This window comes from Rhinolophus hipposideros (genome assembly GCF_964194185.1).
Source record: "Rhinolophus hipposideros genome assembly, chromosome: 1".
NCBI lineage: Eukaryota > Metazoa > Chordata > Mammalia > Chiroptera > Rhinolophidae > Rhinolophus > Rhinolophus hipposideros.
Window position 1 is genome coordinate 23265354 of NC_138047.1, and position 27664 is coordinate 23293017.

At 39.2% G+C, this 27664-nt stretch overlaps 1 protein-coding gene across 7 annotated transcripts in view; it reads right to left on the minus strand.

Annotated features, from left to right (window-relative positions):
* Nucleotides 1-27434, minus strand: part of MPP7 (MAGUK p55 scaffold protein 7) — a 251426-nt gene extending 223992 nt beyond the window's left edge. For all 7 annotated transcript variants that reach the window (XR_013994073.1, XR_013994074.1, XM_081060817.1 and 4 more), the window contains exon 1: nt 27232-27434. The gene's annotated coding sequence lies outside the window, so the exon portion shown is untranslated. The remainder of the gene's footprint in view (nt 1-27231) is intronic.
* Nucleotides 27435-27664: the final 230 nt, after the last annotated feature.

Sequence of the window (27664 nt, forward strand, 5' to 3'; positions counted from 1 at the left end):
GACACCGGAATCATAGATGACATCATGGCTACTCCGAGGAGACTCTGTGTACAGGGACAGAGAGTTCCACATAAAGCAGTAAACTGGAACGAGAGGCTGTGGAAATATGCAGTTATTGCTAAATGGCTTCTAAAGGGAAATTAGGAAAAGTCCATGTGTAACATCAGAACCACTTGGCAATGAAAAGGCTTAGGGCTCAATCTTACAGGTGAAACTGCTCCTCAAATGTAACATCCCCTCTTACTCCCCAGTTTATTTTTACTCCTTAAAATACATCAACTCAACAAAGTTAAACAGAAATAGCTATGTAACACTAATTTAAATCAGCAGTTCCCAAACTTCAGTCATTCATATACCTTAAATCAAAAACTACTTTTTTACTTAACGTTTTTCTTAAGTTGAGATTTTTCAACTTAAATGCCTATTATGGACTCTTATAAATCAATAACAGTAAAACCATGAATTTGATGAGCTAGTCATGCTTTCTAAAACACATGAAAATAGACATAGTGCTTAAAACAAAAACTATTCATTTGAAAACCTCTTTAAAAACTCTCCATGTCCACACTTAGGAAACACTACTATTTAAATTTATTTTTTTTAAAAAAAGCTACATTAGCATCTATTTATAAATTCTTTATTTGTAAATACAGTAAATGTTTATGGCATTATGTAACTACATCTGTTTCAATTCCTTTTTCTACTTTCTTAACTAATATATTCTTAGTTACCTAAAAAGTACTTATTTCCAGTGGAAATCCATTCTATTCCAATCTCCCTAGCTCTCTATAAATGAACATAATGTCTATATCTAGTTATTAGTTAACTATCTAAAATATTATACAAATCTTCCTCATACCTATAAACAATTACAGATGGTTCTTTCCTTCAATCAGCTTGAAGAGAGAAAGTAAAAACATGAAAAATATCAGATACCATATTTAACTATGTTCTATCTTTCTTCTGATGCACTTAAAATGAAAAAGAAAATGCTGTTTTCTACATGATCTCAGTGTCGAGATTCATTTTATGCCCAATTCCTATTACAGAAAAAATTTAAATGATGCTTGCAATTATAGTTGTCTAAAAAATTACACTGTACCCATTATTCGTTAATTAGCCTAGTTCTTTACCAAAGCAAAGTAATTTTTTTTCAGCCAATTCAGCACATCACAAGCCAGGTGGATCCCCAACTCAATTGTCTTTAATCTTTCAACTAAGAAAAATTGCTCTTAACTACTTTGTCTCACTAGTTCCCTGTCCAGAATTGACCATTTTAACAGCATGATGTATGCTCATTAGCAAAAGCAGGTGTTACGCACAGGTGAGAAAACAAAGAATTAACTGTGAATATTTTCCTTACTAGCAATGAGAGCAATTACACTGAAGCATAATTTATATAAGACTCTAGAAGTTCCAACTGGGGTTGGAACTCCAAGGTGTTTACCACAAATGTACTTCCACACCATCACAGTGGCTGTGCATTCCAGTGGGCAATGCTTTTTACATAGAAGTAAGTCAAAGGCCACATCTGGAGCAAACACAGGACTTCCACCAAATAGAAGTAAGGCAAATCATTATTCCTAAGGCCCCTTCTTTTCTTAGCTCTTTTCATATTACTCATTATCAACTTCTTCTGACCTCTCCCCACATTACTCTTCTCCAGTCCCCTGCTCTTAATCCCTCCACACTTCTTGGTACTTCCACCTCTGTATCTCATTCCTGCATTGAGGAACTCGAATCTTCATAGCTTCTTCGCCCTGACCTTTCTGACAAACCCCTTCCTGATTCCGACTACACCTGGTTTGTTGACGGGTCCTGTTACATTCATAACGGAAAGCGCTATTCAGGCTATGCTGTTACCTCTGCCTATGAACTCATAGAATCTTCCCCTCTCCCTTCCAACACTTCTGTTCAGAAGGCTGAACTTATTGCCCTTACCCGTGCCCTAACTCTAGCCAAAGGATCCTCTGTCAATATTTATACAGACTCCAAACATGCCTTTCATATTATCCATTCCATGCTGCAATCTGGGCAGAACGCGGCTTCCTTACCTCCCAAGGTTCCCCTGTAGCCCATTGCCCCCTAATCCTCAGGCTTATTGAGGCTCTTCAACCCCCTGCTCGTGTTTCCCTTATACACTGCAGGGGCCACCAAAGGGGCTCTGGCCTTGTAGCCATTGGTAACAACAAGACTGATAGGGAGGCACGCCGGGCCACCCTCCTTGGCTCTCAAGAGCCTGTTATCCAACTCCTTGCCTTCCCTAACCTTCAGCCCACCTGCACTCCTGATGAAATGACTTCCCTTACCAGTCAGGGAGCCATTTGGGAGGGCCCCTGGCTTACTTCCGCCAGCAAACTAATACTGCCCGAAAGCCAGGCTTTAGACATCCTTACAATTTCCACAATTCCCATCACATTGGACATAGACAGACCCCTACTCACTTTCTTACATCCCTTTATCTCTCACCCACGTCTTTCTTCCCTTTTAGGCCATGTCACCTCTATTTGCCGTTTCTCCAACCCTCTGGGGGCCATTCAGCCTCCCCCATCCTTCCCTGCCCATCATGCCTGAGGCCACATCCCTGGCCAAGATTGGCAAATTGATTTCACTCATATGCCACTCATCTGCCGACACTGCTATTTCCTCACCTTCCTGGATACTTTCTCTGGATGGCTAGAAGCCTTCCCTGCCACGTCTGAAAAATCCTCCCCCATCGCACATGCCCTTCTCTACCACATTATCCCCGGTTTTAGCCTCCCTTCAACCATCCAGAGCGACAATGGTCCTAGTTTTATTCCCCAAATCACCCAATAAATTGCCACCTCTCTTAGTATTCAATAGCGACTGCAAATCCCGTATGGTCCCCAATCTTCTAGAAAGGTAGAAAGGGCTCACCTTACCCTCAAAACTCAAATAACCAAGCTGTCCTTAGAATTCCATCAGGACTGGATTTCCCTCCTCCTTATTGCCCTTTCCCGCCTCTGCGCTGCCCCCCCCCCACTCCTCCAACTTTCCTCAGCCGATTTGAACTCATGCATGGTCGCCCTTTCCTCCTTGGCAACATACCCCTTCCTCTTCTCCTCTCCTTGGTGATTACCTCCCTACCCTTTCTCTCACCCGGCACCTCCTCCACTACCATGCTGATACATTCCTCCCCAAACCTCAGGCTGGAATTGAAATTGCAGCACCTCCTCTAAACTGGGGGACTGGGTCCTCTTGAAGGTTCCCCCAGATCAAGTCCGCCTCCTCCATCCCAAATGGGAAGGAGCCTATCAGGTCATCCTAACAACCCCCACAGCAGCCAAACTGTTAGGAATACTTTCTTGGATTTACCTATCTAGGCTTAAAAGCGCTCTGGAGTCAGCAACCCAGGACATAGACCAACAAAAACAACAGAAGCTGGACCAGCCAAAGGGACCCCAGCTAGACACCCCACCAGACAATTATACCTGCACTCGGACAGGGGACATGAAGGTGGCAATACGTAAGCAACAGACCACATGAGTAATAAGACCTCACAGGTATGTGCTGGACAAGTTTCTGGGAACTGGCCTTTGACAGGGGGGCTTCATGGACACCAACTGAGCTGTGTACCAAACCCTTTATTCAGCCTGTCAAAATGAACTTTATACAGAAAACCATAGATGAAGTTATCGGCAGGCAAATTGCTTTCACCATGCCCTTCAAGAACACCATTACAGCCCCCTCACCTGAAACTCTAATTAGGGACCCTGATAGACAACCCCACTCAGTAGGAAGCAATTACAGAAGATGGACCACCATCCCTTTTCCTAAGAATAGTTATCAAACCCTGAGGGGGAATTTGTTAGGCCATATTTAGGCCAGGAACAGGAAATCTTAAAAACCATCTTGCCTTCTTTGTGCCTTGTACCTGCCTGCTTGTGTTTGCCTTAGGCCTGGAGAAGTCGCCTGGAATATAGAAACCATCTTATCCTATCTTGGTTTGTACTTTGTCTCCTAGGGGCTTATAATCAGAGGGTCTAGGCAGTCCCGAAGGAAGCCTGTGGGCCAGGATGTGGAGCCGGAGGGCTTGCTCAAGCCCCAAAACCCTTGGTTGCTAGAGACACTGCAACGAAAACCCCCTGAAGCACTGAAGGGGAAACAACCTCCTGTACCCCCTCCTATAAAATTCCACACCCCTTTTTGCTCGGGGTGGTTATGGTCTTTTCTAGCCTGACCTCCCGCAACTCAAACACTCCAAATAAATTCTAATAGACCAATTTCAGTCTCCAGCTACTCATTCCTCCTGCCGTACCTAACAATGACATCACTCTTATTACTCTGCATTCAATCTGCTTTCCTGAGAGTTTCAGTATACGATGTTGGACAATTAAATTCATAAACTCATCCTAGAAAAAGAGCTACATACCTCACTGCTGAATATCACTACAGTCACCTTCGAAGGACTCCCCTTGGGAAGCTATGCATCAACACCAGCACCTAGTCCAACCTTCAAAGCAATTTTGGAACTCTTTTTCTGGAATGGCCTTTAGAGTTGTCATCATATTACCCTTGATGTCCTGAATGTCATCAAAATGTCTTCTTTTCAATATTTCTTCTATCTTCAGGTAAAGAAAGAAATCATTGGGGGCCAGATTAGGTGAGTGGGGAGGGTATCCCAATACAGTTATTTGTTTACTGGCTAAAAACTCCCTCACAGACAGTGCCGTGTGAGCTGGTGCATTGTCGTGATGCAAGAGCCATGAATTGTTGGCGAAAAGGTCAGGTCCTTTTTTGTCAAACTTTTTCACGCAGCCTTTTCAGCACTTCCAAATCGTAAACTTGGTTAAGTGTTTGTCCAGTTGGTACAAATACATAATGACTAATCCCTCTGATATCAAAAAAGGTTAGCAACATCATTGCAACAAGTTTGCAAACTTAATTGTCCCACCTTGTATGTTTAATTTTGTAAGAAACTACTCAGTGTGGCTGTACCATTTTGCATTCCCTCCAGCAGTGAATGAGAATTTGTTACTCCACATTCTCACCAGCATTTGGTTGGTGGTGTTCGTGTTCCAAATTTTGGAAATTCATATGAGTATGTAGTGGTATCTCATTTAATTTGCATTTCCCTAATGACATATGATGTCTGTGAGGGAGTTTTTAGCCAGTAAACAAATAACTGTATTGGCACACGCTCCCTACTCACCTAATCTGGCCCCCAATAATTTCTTTCTTTATCCAAAGATAAAGGAAATATTGAAAGGAAGATATTTTGATGACATTCAAGACATCAAGGGTAATACGATGACAGCTCTGATGGCCATTCCAAAAAAAGAGTTCCAAAACTGCTTCGCAGGGTGGACTAGGTGCTGGTTTCGGTGCATAGCTTCCCAAGGGGAGTATTTCAAAGGTGATCATAGTGATATTCAGCAATGAGGTATGTAGCACTTTTTCTAGGATGAGTTCACAAACTTAACTGTCAGACCTCATACTCTTACCATATAGTCCAGCAATCAAACTTGTTGGTATTTACCCAAAGTAGTTGAAAACTTCTGTCCACACAAAAACCTGTACAAGAATGTTTATAGTAGCTTTATTCATAACCACCCCAACTTGGAAGCATCCAAGATGTCCTTCAGTAGGTAAATAGATAAGTAAACTGTGGTACATCTAGACACTGGAATATTATTCAGAGCTTAAGAAAAAAAATGAGCTATCAAGCTATGAAAAGGCATAGAGGAAACTTAATTACTAAGTGCAAGAAGCCAATCTGGAAAAGGTACATACTGTATGATTCCAACTATCTGACATTCTGGAAAAGGCAAACTATGGAAACAGTAAAAAGATCAGTGGTTACCAGCAGTTAGGAGGTAGGGTTTAATAGGTGAAACAGAGAGGATTTTTAGGGCAGTGAAAATACTCTGTACGACACCATAATGATGGATACATTATAAATTTATCCAAACCCAAAAAATGTACATCAAGAGCGAACCCTAATTAAACTACGGACATTGGGTGATAAAAATGTGTCAATGTAGGTTCACCAATTGTAACAAATGTACCTCTCTCGGATGACAGTGGGGAAGGCTACGCATGTCTGTGGGGAGGGAGCGTACAGAGTATATGGGAAATTTCTGTACCTTCCCCTCAATTTTGCTGTGAACCTAAAACTGCTATTAAAAAATAATGAGGTCCATAAAAAAATTAAAAATATTTTCATGTGCACAAAATAATTCAGAGATACAAAAGAGCTCACAAATATGGTTTCTAAGCAAAAGAGATTTAAAAAGGATTTGCAATGTGCCTTTCCCTCTTTGCAGATGTTCTGGCTATCTTTTTATAAAGAAGCGTTGATCTAAGTCATGAATCTAAGGTTCATTTAAGTTGATTGAAGATGTCTGATTATTCCTGCCTCAGGTATGTTTCCAACTTAGATGATCAGAGTCAAGCTATATGGAATAGAACATTGGGGTCTTGATCACCCATTGTTCTGCTTAATGTTCAGTCGAGAATCTTGACCTTGCCTCCTTTAGCTTCTCCAAAGCTGAGGTGAGCTGACTTTTTATTCAAGGAGCAGAAATACCTGCAGAATATTTCACTTAAGAACAGATAACAGCCATAGAGTCTGAAACCCATCTTTTTACTTAAGAAAGCAAAATATTAGATGATGGGGCCAACAAATCTGTAACACCTCTGGGAAATTTCCCCAGTGCTGCCCAAGACAACACCCACTAATATCATACCAACAAACAATTCAGTAAAAGTCTGTTAGTATGTCAATAAACCTGATATAAGTTTGCTGTTCTTTTGTTAATCTAGTTTGATCCAGAAATGTATTTTAAAATATCTAGTATAATGTATGATCTATAAACACTCATACTTAAACATTGGTTCTTTCAAACAAAACTTTGATAACTATTGAATGACAGGGAGCACCTGTTTGTACTCCCTGGGAAACGTCTGGAAAGCACCTGTTTGAAGCTGGTGGACCAATACGAAACCATCTGCGTTAGCAAGAAGTCTGAGTAGGGCTAAGATTCTTGTGTAAAGCCAACAACAGTGCAGACTTGAATAAAAAGTCAGGTCACCTCAGCTTTGGAGAAGCTAAAGGAGGCAAGGTCAAGATTCTCGACTGAACATTAAGCAGAACAATGGGTGATCAAGACCCCAATGTTCTATTCCATATAGCTTGACTCTGATCATCTAAGTTGGAAACATACCTGAGGCAGGAATAATCAGACATCTTCAATCAACTTAAATGAACTTTAGATTCATGACTTAGATCAACGCTTCTTCTGCACAAACCAAGGAACATTATTTGTAAAATATACTCTAATATGTGCCATTTATACAGGTGTGTCAAATTTGTGAGAATTCATCAAACTATATACTTACATGAGCACTTTCTGTATGCATTTTACTTTTTAAAGCTTTATTTATATCTGTACATATATTAAATATGTGTATATATATTTATATATATATATATATATGTCTGTATATAAAATAACGAACAGAGGTAATGTAAGATAGTCCTAGATCCTCAAATTAGAAAAAGAGGTGATATATTTATAGGATTGTTATTTACAACTATTTAAAAGCTGGAAACACCTCTAGAAAATAATTTTGTTGCAATAGCAACTGCTGATAAATAATCAGATACGTATAGGGAAATGACTTCTTCAACTAGATTTCGCCATTTCATTAAATGAGTTTTCATGAAGATTTGCTTGGATTTTAAGTTTATATACACTCTTATTTTTAAAAACATATGAAGAAATTTTTAAAAAGAAAGAGTGGGAAGGGGAAACGATATATGGATGCTGATGTTGAAGAAGTTTCATTTTTTTATTTAATTGACTTATTGTAGTTTCATATAATTATTTCAATTTAATATACTTATTAAATCTTACTCACCTATTACTATTTCTTATGAAAAATTATGAATTTATTATTGGCCAAGTGGAACAACCCAAAATGTCATTTTATACGCTAAACAAAATTATCTGCTATTAACAGGTCAAAAGGAATCTGGAATAGTCTGAAAGACTGTTAAGTCGATGTGCTCTATATTAACCAGGAAGTCTTCTGTGTCTTCTGGTACAATTACAAAAGAAGACTATCTAGAAAAAGATCACAGCCAAGAAAGATTCAAAGCATTCAGATCAATGTATTTTGTCCAGATTTCTTAGGTGACCTCTTTATTGAAACAGTTACAAGGTATCTGGAAACACAGATAAGCAATTACTCAGCACAGCCTCTCCTATGGAAGTGTAAGTTCAGTGAACTACGAAAATTCTACCCACCCTCACATTCCAGTTCACTCACCCACATCTACCCTAATGCTTAAGCGATAAGCATTTAGACACTATGAAAGCAAAGACGTCTTCTGTTTACTTTAAGGGAAAAGGCATCAAGAACACTAACGCAATGAAAGAAGTTCCTCTCCACCAGAACACAATTATTCTTCGCATTAACTTAAAGTTCTGCATTTGTTGCAATCGTTAGACCTCACATATTTTTAATACCATCCCTGCACAAATAATCAAAGCCATATATATGTGTGTGTGTGTGTGTGTGTGTGTGTGTGTGTTAAGTATTCCTGACCAAAAAGACTGTCACGTGATTTTTACCCCATTGAACATTACCAAGCAGCAAGCTTTATGAAGTCAACACTAAATATTTAGCATCGGTTAGGCTGCAAGAGTAGTTCAAAATAGGGACCCATCCCAGATGGGACTTATAACTGAGATAAGGAAATAGCTTCTACATACAAGGTAGTAAACAAACAAGATGGCACTTTCTAAACAAAATAATACATTGCTGTAAGTTAGTGTTGCCAAAAACAATCAAACAACCAAAAACAGAAAAGGTCTTTGAGTTGGCTTTTAAAGGATGGGTAGAAAATAAAAAAGAAGACACTCTAGATGAAAACCTATGGAAGTACCCGATCATGTGAGATGTGTATTTACAGGGGCATATGTCTATGTGATTTGATTCGGAGGGAGGGGAATAAAAGGCCAAAGAGACTGATCTGATTACACCACAGGTCTATATTATTAAAAGGTCAAAGCTGAATACTTAGAGATTAGCACAATATGAAGAACAATGAAATCTGGGGAAAGGGATTAAGACTTGATATTAGGAGTAATAGCCCTGCCACTGGACTTTAAGTATAAAGGCACGCTTCGCTTTATTGTGTTTCAGAGATGTTGCCATTTGTGTTTTTCTGTTGTTCTTTGCTTTATATATATATGGCCAGACACTCTACCAGCAGAAAGATTAGGACTCACTTTATTACAGTGTTCTGGAAACAAACCCACAATATCTTGAGGTCTGCCTATCTTGAGGTTCCTCACTGCAACCCTGTAACCTAAACACATACTATTATTACTGCCTCAGTTTTACATATGAGGAAACTGAGTCCCAGAAACATTTACAACTTATTCAAGGTCATACAGGTAGTTGCTAAGTGGTAGAACTGGGGTCTGAATATAGCAACTTCAAAGCCCTTAAAAGGCCACGGGAAGAAGTCCTCTTCGAAAATAATGTAATGCAAGCTATAATACTTTAAAATCTGATAACAGGATACAGGGTTAAAATGAAGGCTGCATATTCACCACAGCAGCAGCTACAATAACCTAGGTCAGAGGTGAGCATATTTAGACTAGAATGATGGCAATGAGATTAGAATACAATAGATCAGTGCAAGAGAGAGTGACAAGGGGGGAAAGCAAGTTCAAAAGTGAAACTTTAAAGAGATGTTGGGAGTCAAAGGTGACTCTACAATTCCTAATCTTAGATATGTGAAAAGGCTTGTGGTACCATAAATAAGATTTGGGTGAATGAAAAAGTGGACCTATTTTCCCATTTTAGATCTCTGAATGAGGTCAAGATGAGATACCCAGGTGAAAACATCCAACAGACAGTGGGAGCAATGAGATCAAAGCTTGGTTAGAAGAACAAGGCTGGATTAATATTGAGTACTAATTTTAGATTTATGGGTATGTCTTAAACCAAAGGGGAAATTGTCTTCATATAGAAAACTAACAACTGTTACCAAAAAAAAGAAAAATTCTTTTAATAACATAACACTTCTCCACACAATGACATGTTCCCCAAGTGACCCTAGCAACAGCACTTCTGCATATGTTAGTTTAAAACAAAAACTCCCTGCCACCTACTCACGACCCTTGCAAACTATTCCACACCCATTGCAATATCTTTGCAGCAATTTTTTGGAACACCAAATATTGAGACTGTCAGCTAAAACACATATAGAAATATGGCCAAAATTAGACTTTCAACTTATTAACAGTATCAATTTTTTTAAATTCTAATCAATTTAAGGCATACAAATAAGGATTTTTATTAAATGTCAGGGAACCAATGATGGATTTACACTAGCAACGAGGCACATAAAGACATCAGCAGACAATACAAAACATTAGAATTGAAACTGTCACTTGGTCTCTGTATCTGTATGACTACTGTGAGAAAAGATTATTTTTTAAAAACAACTAACAGAATGAAACATGCAGTGTATCGTTTATGCTAATGATCATTTAACACTGTATATGTCCTTAAAATTATAGAAATACCATATATAAAAGCACATTTAGAAAAAGATGGAAGGATACACACAAATTCATACTAGCAATTACATGTGGGGAAGAAAGGGAAATAGAATTGGAAAGGGCGACAAAATATACTTCAACTGTATCTACAATGATTTGTTTCTTTCATACACACACACACACACACAAATCTGAAACAAATATACCAAAATGTTAACATCTGTTAATTTGGGGTGAAGATCGTATGGTGTTTATTATGTTCTCTTTGCAATTCGATATTTCTGAAATGTCACATAAATTTTAAAAGGGAGGGGAGGATCCAAATCTGTCACCTAATGAAAATATCACACTAAACATACCCGACATATCTTATCTGAGTAACTACAGGGTGAACAGGGTGAAGCTCACTTCTTCACCACGCAGCCAACTTCTATTTTGGACTTCTAACATATTTCTTGAAATAGAATAGCCTAATTAGCAGATCTAAACTCTGGTTTGAATCCCAAAATTCATCTATAGAGTGGGTCTTAACTACGGGTAAGTTCCCAGTGGTGGCAACTAGCCTCAGTGTCTCCTAAGGAAGCTAAGAGGAAGATTCCAGAAGGAAGAAGCTAAGGAAAACAATTCTGAATAAATCCAACATCTTCCGTCCACCCCCCCAATCATGATTCCCACTGCTTTTTCAACTCTGTCCTCAAAAGCCAGCCACTAGTACAGACATTTTGCAGCACAGTGGCTCCTTTTTCCTCCAAGAGGTGAACCTCTTTACTAGTCCTTTAGATTTAGTCATTTGCTCACTATAGAAATATACACAGGATGCTCTTTAAGAAATTCATGCATTTACTCAAAAATCATTTATACCTGATGGATGCCAAGGATATAACAAGGGCAAGATCCCTACCCCCAATGATACCTGTATTAATTCTTTCTCCTCTCAATTTCTGAGTCTTAAAATGCCGCCCCCATCAAATAAAAAAAAAAAAAAACATTTCAAGTGTAGCCACACTGTAGCTAAATGATCCCTTAGAATTATTATTACAGTAGTTCCTCCATTATCCAAGGGGTATACATTCCAAGACTCCCAGTCGATGCCTGAAACCATGGACAGTACCAAACCCTATATATATTATGTTTTTTCCTATACTATACGTGTATACCTATGATACAGTTTAATTTATAAATTAGACACGGTAAGAGATTAACAACAACAACAAAACAGAATTATAACAATATATTGTAATAAAAGTTCTATGAATGTTCTCTCTCTCTTTCTCTCTCTCTGTCTCTGTAATAACAGAGGCTAAGTGACTAACAGGCAAGGATCACATACAGCACGGATACTGTGCTAAAGGGATGGGTCTCATCCCAGGTAAAACAAAGTGGGAAGGTGTAAAATTTCATTACTCTATTCAGAATGGCTTGCAATATAAAACTTATAAACTGTCTATTTCTGGAAAGTTCCATTTAATGTTTTTGGACTGCAGTTGACTGCTGGTACTAAAATCTCAGAAGGGGAAACCACGGAGAAGGGGGGACCCAAGGTAAGAAGAACATGCGAAGCGAGATCAGGCCATTTAAACAGGCCAAAAGCACAGGGAGCTTTAGCAACTGCCAAAATTCCTTAAATTTTTAGGACAAGAAAAACATTACTGTGCACTGCCTCTACACTAGTTTTAGGAACAATAAGATATAAAAAACTAATATGGTGATACAACAGTTCAAGGAACAAAATTCCTTTAAACAGGGCTTATGCATAAAGGAGCCTGGGGTGATATCTAATACTCTTAACTCCAGATTAATGACAGCAGCAGAGTAATGAAATTTCTTAGAATCTAGACCTCTAGACCAGGGGTGTCCAAACTTTTTTCAACATTTTTTACCAAGGGCCATATGCAGTAAAATACACAAACATCCGGGCCACTCACTCGAGGTGAAGTACGTATTGCTTCACCTGGTTTACTTAGGTAAACTAAATATATTTTTGGAATTTGCTGTGGGCCGATTAACAATAGATTGTGGGCCGCAGTTGGCCCGTGGGCCACAGTTTGGACACCCGTGATCTAAAGGCAGGCTAGGGTCCAGTAGGGAGGAGCTGCAACCACCAAGGCCCTAATCACTTCAGACCAGAGAAAGCGCAGACCAGGTAGAGGTCATATGCAACCTCCACAAAGCATCAAATTGTCCCATATGAGACAAATGGGCGTGTGCCTGCTGAAGCAATCCAGGATTCCAATTCAGACAACAAGAGAAAGAAAAGATGTCTTGGAACACATTCCTATGTCTGAAGAGAGGGAGAGTAAAAAAGAGTAATGGAAACTAACCATATATGAAACTAAACAGGACAGGCTTTGAAGGTCAAATAGGATAAGTTAGACCCAGAGCCAAAGAATCAACAGCCATTTCTAAAAAGGAAGCTCACTTCTGTAGCAACACACAGAATGAAGGGGAAACATAAAAGCGAGTCACCTAAGAGCTGAGTTTTGCCATCTAGACAAAAGGTATGAGAGTATCTGATCTAAGTGTAGCAGCAACACTATAGAACAAGGTACGACACCATGAGACACTGTGAAAAGGAAAAAAAATGACAGCATCTGGTTACTGAGCAGACAGCAGAGGTGGGGGGAAAAAAACGCTTTTTGGGGTACTTAACAATATTGTTAATAATGAAGATCAACTACCACAATTGACCCTTTATTTGTGCCAGGAACTATACTAAGTGCTTTATAGTTTTACCTGGTTTAATTCTCATTACCATCATCTGAAATAGGTATTATTATTAGCCTATTTCAGATAAGAAAACTGAGGCAATAGAGATTAAATAACTCGCCTAAGTTCATAAGCCAGCAGTGAGCAGAGCTGGAATTTGAATGCAAAAATGTTTAGAATATTATTCAGCTTTAAAAAAAGAAGGAAATCCTGCCATTTGAGACATAATGAATGAACCTGGAAGGCATTATGCTAAGTGAAATAAGCTAGACAGGAAGGAAAAATACTATATGACACCAATTATATGATGAATCTAAAATAGTCAAACTCATAGAAACAAAGAGCAGAATGGTGGCTGCTACGGGCTGGGGGAAAAGGACATGTGGAAATATTAGACAAAGGTACAAAGTTTCAGTTTTATAAGATGAATCATCCTAGAGATCCACTGTACAGCACAACACCTATGGTTAGCCATACTATATTGTATACTTAAAACTCTACTGAAGGTAGGTCTTATGTTGAGTATTCTTTTCACAAAATAAAAATAATCATAACAAAGAGGGCAGGAGGAACCTTTTAGACATGATGACTAGGTGTATAGCAAAGATTGTAGTGATGATTTCATGGGTGTATACAAACATGCCTTGGAGATATTGCAGGTTCAGTGCCAGACCACCGCAATAAAGCCAGTCTTAATCTTTTTGCTGGTAGAGAATCTTGCCTGCAGTTTGTAAAAAAAACACAGTATCTATGAAGCACAATAAAGCAAAGTGCAATAAAATGAGGTGTGCCTGTATTTATTCCAAACTCATGGAGTGGTGTACATTAAATACATATAGCTTTGTGTATGTCAACCATACCTCAATAAAGTGGTTTTTAAAAAGTACTGTTTAATTTTACAATCCACATTCCTAATCATTAGATTTTATATATATATATATATATATATATATATATATATATATATATATATATTTAGATATAGATAGACAGATAGACAGATAGATAGATAGATAGATAGATAGATAGATATCCTTAAGGTCTCAGTGACTAAGGCAAAGAAGAGAATGGGGAAACACTTTCCAAGGCATTGACCCTTCCTTCCCACAATGAGACTTCGGGCCTTGAGGAAGCTAAGTTTAGGAGAACCGGCTGTTTAGGAACATTCCCCTAAAAGGAAGTACACAAAGAGTTCCTGCTCATTCTATTGGAACCATGATGGAATCCTGACATTATTACAGGCAGCTGCACGCCTCACTGGGAACCAAGGGGCCAGAGAAAGGAATGCCAGCTTATGCTGTTCCTGCCAATGTGACCGCCCACCTTCCGGTGAGTTCTGTATCCTGGGCTTATTAAATAGGTATCTGAGCCTAATCCACAGTGGATGTGGAAATGTTCTCTTCCTACCAATTTGTACACCACCTAAAAATGTTCTCACTGGTTTTAGAGGGAAGAGCAGTTGAAATTATTAAACATGCCAACTCTGAGATATTCAAATACCCAGGACACAGCACTGAGCAACTGCAAATGTGCTTCAGCAAATTAGGGCTCAGGTGGATTCACTGAGCTGGAGCTCGATGGAACGGCTCACAGTTTAGAGGTCACTCACACAGGAAAAATAGCTGAAACCACAACGACAACTGGCAAAGGCTCAGTTGTGGGGGATGGGGTCCTGAATAGGTGGGTCAAGGATTGAAGACACTCCCACAATTAAGAGATAGGAGCAAGAAGAGAAGCCAGTGGCAGAAACCAAGGAGAAATTAAACTGTCTGAGAAATAGGAGAACTAAGCTCCTCAATATTCAGTCATCAAATCAATTCCACCATTCTGCCCAAATCTCTGCTAAATCCACCCCTGCCCCACCACCCCTACTCCTCACTTCAACATCTCATCACTGTCCATCTGTGCTGTCAGTGACCTCCTTGCCATCGGACCCCCCACTATAACCAACAGTGAATTATATAAACTTCATGTTTGATCACATCACTGCAAAATCCTATAACTTGTTTCTCAAACTGAGATACACCGTGGAGGATCAAGGGTAGGCATAAACATGACACATCTTTCTAGAGTGTCAATTATCCACAATGGACAGTGATGTTTTCATCTGTTAAACCAAACATAAAACCGCAGTATAATTTCATGTTTACAGTGGGCTATTTCTGATATACCATCAGGCTTCTCCTGGGCAACCTTCTATACTTAAGGGGATGGGGGTGAAGGGGTAGGGCACTTTAGTGGTGAGATTTGTGCTCGTCCAGATTAAGATAGGGAGCTAAAGAAAGAAAGATTGAAAATGTATCAAAGAAAAAAAAAACCCCAATATGAATTCAAATCATTTGATTATGTCCAACATTGGTCTCTGACATAAGGAGATGGGTGGCCTGGGTCTGAATCCTGGCTTTACCACTTCATGTGACTCAGGGCAAAGTATTTCACTTCTCCATGACTTGGTTTTATCCATTTGTAAAATCAAAAATGGCAATAGTACTCAAAGGGCTGCTGTGAGAATTAAGCCTGAGTATCTATGCCCAGTGCCTGCTATACAGTAAGGGGTCAATAAATGGTAGCTATGATCTGTAAACTCCAGCCTCTCCGTCTGTTACAGCATCCCAAGTCTTTTGTTAAGTCCAAAATTACTCTCAGACAGGAAAATGTATAGCAAGACTGCTGCTTATCAGAATAGACCATTCACCGTCTGTCCTTAAGGATTTTTTAAGTCCATATGCAAAAATAAGAGAAAATTTAATTACCCAGCTCTAAACTCATTTGGAGATTAGAAATAGCTAGAACAGGGGTGTCCAAACTTTTTTCAACGTTTTTCACCAAGGGCCATATGCGGTAAAATACACAAACAGCCGGGCCACTCACTCGAGGTGAAGTACGTATTGCTTCACCTGGTTTATTTAAGTAAACTAAATATATTTTTGGAATTTGCTGCGGGCCACTAAAAAATGGACTGCAGGCCGCAGTGGGCCCACGGGCTGCAGTTTGGACACCCCTGAGCTAGAACAACTGAAGCCAAGTCAAAATCACTGTAGTTATCATTTATTAAGTGTTCAGACACTGCACTGAAAACAACTGAACAGATCTTGGTGGTTACTTTCATAGTCACTATGCCCACCAAAGATGAAATAAAGTAATTTACTAAGGAGATACCATTCTAACATACGCACCAGAGGAAGAGAACCTGAAAACCTCGGGTTATAAAGAATCCTACTGCTGATCACCAACAGCTGTTAGCCAGCTCCCAGGAGAGGTTTCACAAATTACCCAGATGTTTACATAGCATTTGATGTCTGAATACTAAGTATTGTGTATTCAGCAATCACTCAAACTATGAAAAGGAATTCAGGGAGGGAGGAGCAGCTTAAAACAGGTCTGTCCTGAAGCAGAACCTGTTTGAAGCCTTTTCAGCATTAGCAGGAAATCAGGGTGAAAGTCTACAATTAAAGACTGAAGGCATGTGCTTGCCCTTTTTCTCTCACCCTAATTCCATTAGATACTCTAGCTCCATTTGACTTGCCACTCCCAGAATCAGTTTCATCTACTGCTTCCCTTTTTTCCAAAGAAAACTTTATTTTCTACCATCCGTTTCTCAACATTATAAAATTTAAAGGGGGCGGGGGGGAAATGCTGCAACAAATATAACTTTTATCATTCAACCCACAGGATGCTAGTAACAAATACAGAAAATAATGGTCAACATTTCACCTACGTTATTACACTATAAGTACCTTGAAGGCAAAGATGTCTTACCACATTTTCGAATCTGCTCTCATCAGAATGGGTAGCCTCAGAATACAATGTAAGCTACATAGAAAGTAATTACATGCAATAAACATCCTAGAGGCAAGAAAAGTCTTGTTTTAATATTAAAAATTCCAATTTCTTTAATAGCACCAAGACGTGTCTAACATTGTTTTTTTATTATTATTATTTTTTAATCTTCCCCTTCTTCCACCCCTACTCTGGTTCAAGCCGTTGTTTCTCAGTCTAGCTGTGTAGGACACAGCTCCCTGGCCCAGATGGTATTATGAGCCTTTCACTGCCCCCCACCGCCCCCTGCTCCCCTCCACCCACCCCCGCTGAAGCAGTCGGTGACCAATCCTCGGTTGGCGGCTCCACAGCAGCCCACGGTAGCTCTCGCCGGCTGCTGGCCGCTCACGCTGGCCGATCCTGGCAGCACACGGTAGCCCACCGCAGCTCACAGCAGCCTTCTGCAGCCCAGCTCCAAGGAGAGGGGTTGTTCACAATCTTAGCTGTAGAGAGTACAGCCCACTGGGCCATGTAGGAATGCAACTGGCGACCTCCGAGTTAGGAGCATGGTGCTCCAACCATCTGAGCCACCTGGCAGGCCCTATTTTTTAATTTCAAATGAATTAAGCTACTTCCAAAATATAACAAAAGGACTTGACTATCAATAGTTTCCTTTGGACTGACTTACTTCTAAAAACCAGTACTACTTAGCTTGTTGTTTCAAAGAAAAACAATGGAGAAACCAATTTAAGTTATTCATCCTGAACTGACTTGACGTGTAATATCATAGTGCTGGAAACCGATTTATTTTAAAAAATCAAACATTTAACCTGCCTTTTTTAATACTAACTACATCTCAAATAATATATTTTCTCTTTACAAAAAAATATTCGAATAAATGAAAAATAATTAAAACATCACCATTTTGTAAACCCCTAATAATGGTTCTTGAGAATGATTATCAATGGTCATGAACCTAGCGATCAACATTGCACGACTCCAGCTAGACGTATATTTCACCACCAATGAAGCAGTTCTGCCAAAAAAATAGACACTGAATCAAATCAAGATCTGATTACTACTCACAGGAAATAAAAGAACAGAAGAACATGCTAAACTTTGTATTAAATACAAAGCATGACAACAGGTTACCACCTGTTATAATTCTTCTTAATTATGATGCTACCAAACAAATATTTCTTGATAAATGTACAGGATGTTTACGTTCTCTTTGTGATTACCTTCATCTTAAAAGATAAGAAAGTCAATCAAGTATTAGCATGTTTATGGGTGTTTATTGTGATATGACAGCAAAATTAATAGTTTCATACAGGTCTGGAGTTGCTGGTCTCAGAAGTATTTTCCTCCCGAGTGTTCCTAACCTTTCTTTCACTTGGAAAAATACAGCAGAGCTGAGCCAAGAAGGAACAGGTCCCTGCTTCTAAGAAGACAGTTTTAGGACTAAGCAAGCCACGAAGCTGGATCCAGTTCAGCAACCTCAGGAGAGACACATTAGTACAAGCTGGCTCTCAACGGCATTGGCCAGAGATGCTATCAGCCAGCTGTTCTTAAAGTGACCCATGAAACCTGGGGCTCCTCAAGAATCTTTCAGGACATCCATAACATCAAAACTATTTTTATAATAATACTGAAAGGTTATGTGTGATTTTTCACTGTATTGACATTTGCACTGGTGATAATATAAACAAGGGTGGGTAAAATTGCTGGCATCTTCACATGAAGCAAGGCAGTGGCCCCAACTGTACAAGTGATCATTGTATCCTCATCACGATAAGTTCAGGGGGGAAAAATGTCAGTTTCACATAAGAATGTCCTTGATGAAACAGTGAAAATGAACAATTGTGTGACATCTTGACCCTTGAATCCATTTCCTTTTAAAATTCCGTGTGACAAAACAGAAAGTACACGTAAGAATTGATGCGGTACACTGAAACATGATGGCTGTCTCAAAGAAATTGTGCCAGTGGTCTGATTCGCAAGCTTCCCTACCAGCTTCCCCCCATAGAATACCATTCTACTATGAAATAATAACTGAAAAACAAACTGAGTACTGAAAGTTGGGTATGTGGTAGATATTGTCTTAAACGTGAACAAAGCAAACCTGTCGCTTTAAGGAAGACACCTATTTGTTGCCCATGATAAAATTCAAGCTTCCAAGCAAAAATTAGGTTTTTGGAAAAATTGTATCTGCCACCAGGAACAAGACAGCTTTCTCAATACTTAAAGATGTTTCTGATGGGATTACTGGTGATTTTAACAAATGTGATTTTTTTTTTTTCAAATAGTATCATAAAATGTGCCAACATTTGGGAAACTTATATAAATCTGTGAACCATTATTTTCCAAATCATACATGTGTACAAAGAGTCCGAGTGCAAGATAGGCCTGTAGATTTAAACATAACACAATAAGAAAAGTTAACTGATACGGACTCAGATTCCACTCTGCAACCAAACTTTAAGAAATTGTCACCTACAGAGCTTTGGTGTAATATCAAAGAGAATATTCGCAATTATCTAAAAAGACCATTAAAATACTCCTCTCTTTTCCTACTGCAGGTCAGTATCAGGCTGAACTTTCTTCATTTATTTCAGCCAAACAATAAATCACAACAAATCAAATGCAGAATCAAAATCAGAATCCAGCTGTCTTCTATTAAGCCAAACGTTAAAAAGAGGTACAAAATGCACAATGCCACTCTTTATTTTAATAGTTATTTTTTCATAAAGAACTATTATTTATGTTAACACGTGAGATTATTTTTCAATGAATTCTCTAATAGTTCCTGTTTGAGTTTCTAAAACAGGAAACAGCGATAGGTATAACCCACATAAACAGCAGTCCTTAATAATTTTTTAAGAGTGTGAATTGGTACTGAAACCAAACGTTTGAAAACCACAATGCCAAGGTTTGGAGGACAGGTCAAGGCTGTACTTGTTCAAATGAGCTTTCAGAAAAGACCTTATTCTATGATTTCACCTTTGAACAAAACACTAAAAGTTGGGAGCCCAGCAGGAGCCAAGGTACAGACCAAGACCGCTAACTACCTCCAGTATTATTCCATACTGTTATAAGTCAGGGTCGTGGAAATGAGCAGGAGGATGGTATCTGGGACCTGTTAATGTTCTATTTTTTTCATCTGAGTGCTGGTTACATGAGTGTGTTTGGTTTGCGAAAATTCCGTGAACTGCACACTTAAGATACATGCATTAGGATATATGCATATTCTAGTATATGTATAGAGATTATGCATTTATCCAGGTAGATATATACTGCATACATTTTTTTTTAATTCATAGTTGAAGATGCATAACAAATTCCACTTTGTTTTGCCAAATACATGATGGCTTTCAACTAACCAGAGTCATTACATATAACTTACTTTGGAAAAGTCTGACAAAAATAATTCAAATTTTTAATTTAAAAACGGCAATATATACAACTGTAATGTACCATCTATGACAGCTACTTCACCAAGACGAGGGAGAGAATCCTGTCCTTATTTCTTAAGTTTTCAAAACCAATGAAGTCACAAAAAAGGGAATCAAATACAACTTAAAAAAAAGAAATCTCCTTGGGATGGCCAGTTAGCTCAGTTGGTTACAGCGCAGAGCTCTTAACAACAAGGTTGCCGGTTTGATCCCCACATGGGCCACTGTAAGTTGTGCCCTCCACAACTAGATTGAAACAATACTTGACTTGGAGCTGATGAGTCCTGGAAAAACACACTTAAAATAGAAAAGAAAAAGAAAAGTGTAAAAAAAATGAAATCTCCCAATTAATGGTGAAACTAAAGATGAATTAACTTTAAAGTATTAAAGCAATCAAGAGGCCACTAAATCTTCTACTATTCAACATATCATTACAAGTCTAGACAAATGCAATAAGGCAAGGAAATACAAAAGTGTGTTTGGTTTGCTGGCACATGCAAAAGACAAGGTAATAAGAATTGGAAGAAAAATGGTCATTATTTTAAATAATATCATCTTCATAGAACATTAAAAAAAGCAGCCATTAAAATACAAGAGTTCGGGGGGCGGCCAAATGGCTCAGTTGGTTAGAGCATGAGTTCTTAAAAACAGGGTTGCCGGTTCAATTCCCACATGGGCCAGTGAGCTGCACCCTTTACAACTAGATTGATGACAACGAGCTGCCGGTGGGGCAGCCAGATAGTTCAGTTGGTTAGAGCGCGAGCTCTTAACAACAAGGTTGCCGGTTCAATTTCTGCGTGGGATGGTGGGTTCTGCCCCTGTAACTAAGACTGAAAACTGTGATTGGACTTGGAGCTGAGCTGAACCCTCCACAACTAGACTGAAGGACAATGACTTGACTTGGAGCTGATGGGCCCTGGAGAAACACACTGTTCCCCAGTATTCCCCAATAAAATTTAAAAAAAAAATGCAAGAGTTCAGCAAGACCAAAAATATTAAATATAGAAAGATTAGCTAATTAATTTATATATGCATGGGATGATTAATTTATAGATAGATAGATAGATAGATAGATAGATAGATAGATAGATAGAAAGACAGATAGGATCCCCTACACTAGAGGACAAAAAAAATACGCATACAACAAAAAAAAATGTCATCCACAATAGAAACAAACACTGAGATACCTAGGTATAAATCTAACAAAGAAGAAACAAGAGCCTTACAAAGAAAATTTTAGACTCTATAGAAAAGACATAGATACCTTTGCTATCCGCTTTCAACCATGGTTACGTATCAGTATTACCAGAGGAGTTTTTATAAATAGTTGCTGGGCTCTACTCCCTAGAGAATACAATTCAGTTAATTTGGGGTAAATGGAGCATGTTTTTAAAAAGCTCCTAGTTGATTCTAATCGAAAGCCAGGGTTGGAAACCTACAGCTTAAATATGATTGAAAAAGACCATAGATGGGACTCACACTTTTAGATACCAAGATCTATAAACAAGCTGTAGTAATGAAAATGAAAATAAAAACAAAAACCACTGAAGAATTCGAACTGGAAGAGACAAACTGTAGAAACATAACTTCCTTAACTAAGAATGGAGAAATATTTCCTAAATAAGACCTGGAAAGTGAAAAAATATGGATGAATCTAACTATAACAAAATTTTAAAAAATTAAAGATTGTGTTCCATAAAGGATTTCAAAGAAAAAACTTGACAAACAGGTAAAAAGCTAACAGATTTGTACCACTTAAAATCCAATGAGATTAACATCTAGACTATATACTTTAAAAAAACAAAAACAAAAACAACTCTCCCATAAGGGCAAAAAGAAGAGAGGATAAGAAAATCTAATAGAACAAGAGGCAAAGAACCTATAAAGGCCAATTCACACAAAAAAGAAACCCACACAGCTAATAAGCATATGACAGGATACTCAACTGCATTAGTAATCAGAGAATTGCAAGTAAGAACAGTAACATCACTCCATCTGTTACATCAGATTGAAATGATAAGGTCAGAAAATACCAAGAGCCAGCAAGAATGTGGGGATAACAGCCAGTGTACTCACAGCAACACAATATTATTTCCACTTTAGAAACGAGAAAATAGAGGTAAGAAATTTGCCTAAAGTCAAAGATCTAGTAAGAGGCACAAATTCGAATCCAGATCTTTCAAACTTCAAAGCCTGTGTTCATAACCACTACAGTCAAACATCCCCTAGAATCTTCTCAGTGGTTTTCAAACCAGAAGCATCACTGTTACCTTGGAATTTATTAAAAATGCAAAGTCTCGGGGCCCATCCCCAGACCAACTGATGATTCAACTTAAGTTTTAACAAGCCCTCCAGGAGATTCCAAGACATGCTGAAGTTTGAGAACCACTGGCCTAAAGTTTCCATACTCAATTTAACATAACATGTTAAATGATTACCATGTTAAATGATTACCATGTTGAAAGTCCCAAAATGTAAAATTTTGATCCTATCTAAAATGACTCTAAACATATCAAAATAACTCATTTCCTCATTGCCCACCTCACAGCAACACTTCCCCTAAATTTGACAAAATGCCTCATCTGTCCCCTGAGTAGACCACCTAAAAAAGTCTACTTTCATAGGTCTTACTGGAAACTGAGCTAAATTCCAAACATGAAAAGAGCGCAGAGGTCCAAACTGAATCTCCAGAAGTTAAATCAGAAGCCATATTAGGAAGCGGAAAAAACTATTTTGAATATCAGCAGAAGCTTGATAAATCTTGGTCCATAGTTCCATAATCCGTTTTATCCCTGGCTCAACACCATCACTTCAACAAACTTCCAAATGCCAAACAAGTAGTTACAACCCTCACAAATATTTCCCCAAATTCAAATTGCTTTAAGTAAACACATAGAGACACTGTCTTACAAAGAGCATGTTTTTATCATGAGTAAAGCTAATCAGTTGGTTTTACCACATATATTAATTACAGCAAAAAGTGCTCAGGTTGTCCCTTACCTAAACCAGCCCTTTACAGCATCCTACCTGACCATTCTCTTTTCAAAGCAATATTTAGGCCAAGAGCCTTCTTTGCTCCCCCAACTCAAATTCTCCATCTGAGTAGTACAGCTCTATGTGTATTCAAGTTTGCCTATTTCTAATACAGCCTTTTTTTAAGGGAGTGGAAGACAGTATCAGAAGTACATTCAATCACCTACCAGAATTTGAGAACTTACCATATGCCAGATAATTCTTTTAAGCTATTCACTTGCATATTCAAGTCATTAATTTTACAAAGTTCGGGATTCTATTTATTTCTTAATATTAAAAACATAAATTTGAACACTGAAGAGTTAATTAGCCCAAGTTTGCACTATGGGCTAGTTACAAAAGCGAGTTAAAATTCTTATTGACTTGATTCAAGTTGTTAAAGGTGCAGAAAACTCTGGGAAGCCCACGCTAGGCAAGTTTTTAATCTGACTGGCTACTTCTGACCACCCATCTTTCCAGTTCACACTCACCCAAAAGCTGGCAGCACTGTCGAGAGCTACCTTCCTAGAAGGAATGGCACCTATTTATTTCCCCTCCTCCCAAATCACCAGCAAATTCCCTGAGAACCACAGCTGATTCCAAGAAACAAATTACTAAAGCTCTGCTCCGCACACAAGGTTTAGTGGAACTGAAATAAGCACACCAACCACTTAAAGACCTTCCCATTTACATTCTTCTCCTGCCTCGGAAAAGTCCAGTGCTCTCTGCAAAACATCTCACAAAATGCAATCCTCCTAACTAGTCCTTATTCTCCACTAACATTGCCATTTCTTACCTAAAATGGGCACTGCTTTTTATGCAAGTAACAGCTGTTTTCTCATCTCCCTTCTGTAACAATCTCAACAAGCTATCCAATCAGGAGCAAACAAGCCTGAGGAACAGCTCCTAGCACATCAACAAGAGAATGAGCTTCTCTCATTCATAAGTGAAGCAAGGTGAAAATGATGCTCTCCTAAAAGATAAGAAAGATATATTAAGTGAGCATTCACAGAAAAAAAAATGTTTACAGGCCTGGATAACTTAAGTATTTGCTCATACGTAGCAAGTATCCAGTAATCTTGCTATATGTATCCACTTTATTCTACCAGTTCTTTCAAATAATCCGTAATGGAAGAAAAAGCAAATCATAAAACTATGCTCAAATAGCTTAGTCACAGTTCACATAAGATATTAATAATACACAAGCCACTTAAAAAAAGACCAATTCAAGTGTACATAAATAAGGACCAATAAATCCACAACCCGGTCTAGGTTCCTGACCACAGGGTGAACCAGAGAACTCTTTGGTAGAAGTTATTTCTAAAATTACTAATAATTTTCTTCACTTTAAATTAGGCTACCATTTCCTTGCAAATAATCTCATTTAATAAAACTAACTTAAATCACTCATTGAAATAATTGCAATTACAACAGAAATAATTGTAGTACATCTGTACTGTTGTCAATGAAATGCTATAAGAAAAAAAAGTTGATCAAAATCTCCAATAAGCAGCAGCCAGTGCACCATCTAGTGGAAGTTGTGTCATGTCCTAATTAATTTTTTTAAAAAGCACAGAAATCCTAGATAAGCACACAAGCAACTACTTTAAAACTAGCCTAAATCTCTTTCCAGTTTCCCACACTGCAAAGGAGCTGTGATTATCAGAAGAAAGGACTCGCTTTCCATACAAATTAACAGACAATAAAGGTTTCTTTATGGAAATTTTTGCTTGGGAGCTAGAAATTATACGCTGACAGGAGAGGAAAAACTAAGTAAAAGCATTAATATAAAAACAAATACACAATCAGAGCTAGATGATAGGGCTTGTGTAAAGGATGCTTTATAATCTACACAAATAAGTTATGTCAAAACATGCATGTTACATGCATCAGAAGTATCTGCCATAAAAATAAGGAATGGCTTCAAGATTAGAACAGTTCCATTCAGTAATTCATGACATTTCCATGTTCCTGATGACTAATAAATTTAACATAACCTAACAATTCTCTCGAGTTCCCCAAGCCCTGACATCATTTAAGAGATTCCTCCCAAATAACCATCTAAGCCTGCTCTCTATTAACTCCTACACTCCTTTGCTTGAGTTATTCCAACTAAGGAAAAATTGATTTTTTACATTTCCAACGCTTCTATTAAATTTATAGTAAAAATTTTCCAAAACAAAGTCATACATCATGACCAAAATGCATTTCACTTCATTTTTATAATATTTGCCTTACACATATTATTTCAATTCAAATCAAAAAACTGTACTTACATCCATTGATACAAACATAAATAAGGTTGTCTAATTTGAAACACCTCCCAAGATTTAAAATAGAAATTTTCACATAACACCACTAGGTTGTTTTACCTGTGCAAAAAATTACCTTTCTAGTGTTATTCAAACTATCTTAGCAACCTAGGAGGAAAAAAACTAAGAGACAATATTTCTTTACTTGGAAATAACCATCTCCATCTGACTCATGTACACAGGATCAAATCGGTAAACTGAGCTTGCTTGATGGTGGGGACCCTACTGGATCCTGGATTAAATCCATTAAAGGTACAAAACCATGCAGGAGTTAAGTAACCTGGGGCAGAATTCCTTTCATCTCTAGGGCTTTCTGGATTTTTCATCTGTGAAATGGGCATGATAAGCACTACTGGTCTCCAGAGAGTAGGACATTAAAATTGATGCCATGCTATGAGCTTCTCAATTAAAAGACCTCAGTGGAAACACTCTTGTAGAAGAGAGAACACCTGGAAGGGGAGAACACTGCTCCAAGAGTCCTCAGTGTGCCATTACTGCTAAAACTCGTGACCTTCACCAATCATTTCACTTGTGAACAAATGGTGAATGAAAAAAGGGTCATTAAACATATCAAAGAAAAGGTAACAGCAACTCAAGCTGCTTCTCTCCAAGTAAATCAAACCATACGGCTAGTTGATTAAGGATTTGTCTGCAAAGTATTACCGCATGCGTAGCAGGTGTATCCCTAAAACCCCAAACCCAGAGACTTTTAAAAGAGGCTTTTAAAACATTGAATGCTGTTTTAAAAAATTAGAGAAAGGAAAAAGAACTATAATTTCACTCTCACCCACGACAGAGTGATAGAAACAAGGTCCCACCCCCACAAGCCTTTCAAACCCGCACAGGCATTCCTCATTAACATTCCTCCCCCTCGTTCCGATCGCGCCGCTCCCCACTTCAGCCCAGACAAAGGTGAGTCACCCTGCTGGGTCTACTTGTCACTTGAAGAAAAGCCCCCAAACAAGTTCACGTTAAAGGCTGTTTTTTTATTTAAAAGATGAGAGATAAGTAAGCAATGTCAATGTGTAAATAAGGACTGCAAAGCTCCTGTCTCCAGAAAATGTGTAATTAACACCACCCAAGGAGGCACCTTTCTCAATTTAAAAAAAAAAAAAAACGCTCAGCTTAGTGCTACTTATCAGTAGGTCCTTTTCCTCCGGGTGCCTAACTCTGACTCAACTCTGCGGTTCTCCCTCCACCTGCACGTCCCCGAGCCCTCCATAGGGCCCAGCCGCCCCGCCCGGAGTCCTGCAGGCTCCCCAAGGGGTCCCGCCCGCAGCTGCCCCTCGCCCGGCCCCGCCCCTCCTCTCCGCAAGGTGCCGCCGCCGCCGCGGCTTCTCGGACCCGGGCGCCTCGCGGCGGGCGGGAGGCGGCAAGGGAAACGGACCCACCGCCCGCACTGCGCCGGGTGCGCCGATCGGCGCTGCAGCTCGGGCGCCCCATTACCTGCTCTGGGCTGTGGTGCCCCGCGGGAGGCACGCTCGCTCTGGACCCTGCAGCCCCGGGCTCGGGGGCACGGAGACAGGGGCAGCGGCAGCCGCAAAGGACAATCGGGAGCCAGCGGGAGCAGAACGAACGAGCCCAGCGGGAGCCAAGCCCCTACCTCCAGCCCGGAGAGTAACCGAATCAGCCCCATCCCACGGCGGGGCGGAGCCAGAGAGGAGGGGTCGGCGGCTGGGACCGGGCTGCACCGCCCTCGGGGCGTGAGCGCCGCGGATGCTTTGTAAGAGGCGCCTGCTGATAGGCTAAGATAGGGTAGGTGTCTCAGAGTTAAAGAGAGCCTCGCCAGCAGATTTCCCTGATTGGTCGGTAGGAGAAAACAGAGCAGAGCCCTGATTGGTGACAGTTCTGTAGCTCCTCTCCCCCTGCCTTCAATCAT